The sequence below is a fragment of the Populus alba genome, chromosome 11 (genome assembly GCF_005239225.2).
Source record: "Populus alba chromosome 11, ASM523922v2, whole genome shotgun sequence".
In the NCBI taxonomy this organism is placed as follows: domain Eukaryota; kingdom Viridiplantae; phylum Streptophyta; class Magnoliopsida; order Malpighiales; family Salicaceae; genus Populus; species Populus alba.
Genome location: NC_133294.1, coordinates 3809118 through 3813310, shown reverse-complemented (window position 1 = coordinate 3813310; position 4193 = coordinate 3809118). Strand labels below are relative to the sequence as shown.

The following is a 4193-nucleotide window of genomic DNA, read 5'->3' as shown; positions in this document are numbered from 1 at the left end:
CCGTGGGCTTTGTAAGGATTACAAGATGTGTGCTTTCTAAATAATTAAGGCTTACATAGCCAGATGGGATCCTTAATGACTTTCCTTTCCTGCTCCATCTGTGCTTCTAAATGCGTGGTAGCAAGTGCGGTTAAAATATGTACAGATATTTCTCTGAAAGGGTCTGGGGGAGTGATTGCTGTTATAAAGAAAAAGTAGGATAATGATATATAAATACTTTCAGCTAATTGCTGTTGCTATCGATCTTGAATTATCGACATTCATCCTGCAACTTTTTTTTCTTTGCTAGTCTCGAAATGGCTTCTGGGAAATATCAAGAATCCTGCAATTCCTTTTTTTTTGTCCAGATCTTTGTAAAGTCTTATCTTTGCTAGACTCGAAATGGCTGCTGGGAAATATCAAGAATCCTACTCTTCTCGGTTTTCTAATTGTAAATATCAAGTGTTCTTGAGTTTTAGAGGTGAAGACACCCGTAAGAACTTTACCGATCACCTCTAAACAGCCCTGGTTCAAGCAGGGATTCACACATTTAGAGACGATGATGAAATTGGGAGAGGAGAAAATATAAAGTCAGAGCTCCAGCAGGCAATACAACAATAAAAAATATCGATAATCGTGTTCTCCAAAGCATATGCTTTGTCGCGGTGGTGCCTGGATGAACTTGTAATGATCATGGAACGTAAGAGCAATACTGACTGCATAATTTTGCCGGTCTTCTATGATCCGTCTGAAGTCAGAAATCAAACAAGGAGCTTTGCTGCAGCATTTGTGGATCATGAAAAGCACTTCAAGAAGGAGATGGAGCAAGTGAATGGGTGGAGGATTGCTTTGAAGGAAGTTGCAGATTTAGGAGGAATGGTTTTAGGAGATGGGTAAGTTGTATTTCTTGATGAAACTACACATAACATAATACTAGAATGCTGGTTCTGAACTCTTATTTTTTTTCAGGTTTGTAGTTAAGCATTTAGACGATAATTGATAATACGACTACAATTTAGTGAAACTATAGCACTCCCAACTCAGAGAACATACAAGGAAAATGAAAATAAAAGATAATTGTTTCTCTTTTTTTTCCTTGACTACCTGAAAAAGCAAAGATTTCTACATTATTCCTTTTTTGGTTTTAATATGTGGTGATAACATAGATGCAAAAGTAGCAATCCATCATTGACGCGCATCCTGGTTTGATTTCTTTTTTCCAGGATGCTAAGATTTTGAAACTTTACGGAGAGAATTATACATTACATTTTTCTTTCTGATGCAGGTACGAGGCACAGCTTGTCCAATCTATCGTGGAGAAGGTAGGAGCAACAAAAAGAGTTCTTCTGCAACATAATGCACCCTTGATCTTTATAAATTTGAAGGCAGGAGCTTTCTATCAAATGTTAGAGAAAGGTCAAACGAATCCAATGGTGTAGTTTGTCTGCAGAGGGAACTACAAGACTGCTGATGAGATAAATGATGTCGATGAAGGGATTATAAAGATTAAGGGTGCATTCTGTTGTAGAAGAACTCTTATTGTTCTCGATGATGTAGACAAATGGTACCAATTCAATGCAATTGTTGGCATGCAAAATTGGCTTTTCCAAGGAAGTAAAATCATTGTAAGTAGAAATAAGGCTTCGATTGAAGCTGATGGTGAGTGTGTCAAGTGCAAAGTTGAACCTCTAGATAACAAAAAATCACTTGAGCTTTTCAGTTGGCATGCCTTTGGATGCCCAGTTGAAGATTTTTTAGAGGACTCTTGGAGAATAGTGTCATTGTAATGGACTTCCATTGGCCCTACGAGTTATTGATTCTGAATTTTCAAGCTCAAAAGGTTCTTGCAACAAGTTACGACTCTTTTGATGATGATAATCAGAAGAACTTATTTCTTGATATTGCTTGTTTTTTCAATAGAATGGATTACAATTATGCAGTTAGGATACTAGATGGACTCCGTTTAGGTGCAAGATTTAGAATTGACAATCTCATTAATAGATGTCTAGTAGAAATTGTCAAAATAAAAAAATAATAAAAAGTTATGGATGCATCAACTCATAAGAGATTTGAGAAGGGAAATTGCTCGTCAGGAATCACCCAAATGTCAAAGAATATGGCATCACATGGAAGCCCTTACAGTATTGAAAGATATAGAAACTTATACTGCAATGTTTATGTAATGCAACACACACTTTTCTTATTCATTTGTTGTAACATTTATACAGGTTTGAGAGCTTGAATTTTGAATTCAAATATATGTGTAACTGAAGGATACTGAAAGATATTTACAGTCAAGATTAATAACAATATTTCAAACAAATCCTATAATTATGGAGAGCACAAAATCTGGCATAACTTGTGATAACAACTGCATTTGAATGTGTTGTGATATTAAATTCCTTAATACGCCCCCGCAAGAACGGGTTACCATCGGATAGGCCGATCTTGTTACGTAAGAAATCTGTTCGTTGTCTGGAGAGAGGCTTGGTGAGCAGATCTGCTAGCTGATCAGTGGTATGGACATGTTGAACGTTGAGAATTTTTTTCGCAACCAAATCTCGCACAAAGTGAATATCAATCTGTATGTGTTTCATCCTGAAGTGCTAAACAGGATTAAAACTTAGATGAGTGGCACCCAAATTATCACATAAGAGCAGTGGAGGTTGTGATAGACAAAACTTCAGTTCCTGGAGCAGAGATAGTAGCCACACACTCTCAGCAGCAGCTGTTGCCAAGGCCCTATATTCAGCTTCAGTTGATGATCTTGCAATGGCACGCTGCTTTTTAGAACTCCAGGAAATTGGTGTGGTGCCAAGGAATAACAAATAGGCAGAAGTAGATTTCCTGTCATCCAAATTACCTGCCCAATCAGCATCCGAGAAACAAGTTAACAAGCTGCTGGATGTTTTGCTAATAGTAATTCCATGGAAGATTGTGTTCTTCAAATATCGCAACAGCCTCTTTGTTGCTGTCTAGTGAATCTGCGTTGGATGATGCATGAACTGGGAGAGTTTATTAACAGCAAAGCTAATATCAGGTCTGGTAAGAGACAAATATTGTAAGGCACCAATAACTTGACAGTATTTGGTGGAGTCAACAGAGGAAGAACCATCATTCAATTGTAAAGGGACAGATGTTGAGAGTGGCGTGTTGACATCTCTAGCACCATCCATATTTGTCCTGGCAAGTAAGTCTCGGACATACTTGTGTTGAGTTAGAAACAAGCCGGCTGTAGTAGGAATAACCTCAACACCAAGAAAAAAATGCAGTAACCCTAAGTCTTTGATAGAAAATTTCTGGCCAAGATGATCAATAAGACTTGCAACAAAGACTGAATTATTGCCTGTGATAATCAGATCGTCAACATACATTAGGCAATAAGCAAGTGTGGAACCATTATGAAACACAAACAGAGATGAATCTGATTTAGAATTAAGAAAGCCAAACTCGGTCAAGGCATGCTTAAGGGCAGAGAAACAAGCACGGGGTGCCTGTTTTAAGCCATAAATGGCTTTAGTTAGGCAACAAACATAATCAGGAGAGTCCGGATTTCTGAAGCCAGGGGGCTGCTGCATGGATACTGTTTCGGTAAGATTTCCATGAAGAAATGCATTATTAACATCTAATTGCCTCAAGGACCACCCCTGCATCACAACAAGAGTCAAGATAATGCGTATGGTGACCGGCTTAACAACAGGACTAAATGTTTCCTTGTAATCGAGTCTGGGTCACTGGTTGAACCCTTTGGCCACTAATCTGGCGTTGAACCGATCAACAGACCCATCAGTATGTTGTTTCACCTGAAACACCCATTTACAACCCACAATATTACAACCAGAAGGAGGGGGTACCAATTGCCAAGTATTATGACGTATCAAAGCAGTTAATTCGGTGGACATGGCCTCACGCCATCTAGAATCGGCTAGGGCAGCAGTAACACTTGAGGGTTCCAACGAAGATGGAAGGGGATGTTTGGTAACAAGGAAAGATTTTTTAGGTTTATAAATATCATTCATAGACCTAGTAGTCATTCTATGAACACGTACCGTATCAGATGCAGGGATAGTAGAAGCAGGTAATTCAAGTGAAGCAGTGGAATCTAAAGGCAGTGGAGAAGATGGAGTACTTACCTGGAGAGGAGACGGGGTAGAGAGCGACCCCTGCTCAGACAATGTCAAGACTTCAGTACCCACATCCAGAGAAGTGCTGGG

General features: G+C 38.9%; 1 long non-coding RNA gene across 1 annotated transcript; it reads left to right on the top strand.

The window, feature by feature from the left end:
- Positions 1 to 250: 250 nt before the first annotated feature.
- Positions 251 to 1878, top strand: LOC118035074 (uncharacterized). The gene is made up of 2 exons (XR_012171094.1): positions 251 to 872; positions 1265 to 1878. It is a non-coding gene; the product is annotated as an uncharacterized lncRNA (long non-coding RNA).
- The last annotated feature ends 2315 nt before the right edge of the window (positions 1879 to 4193 follow it).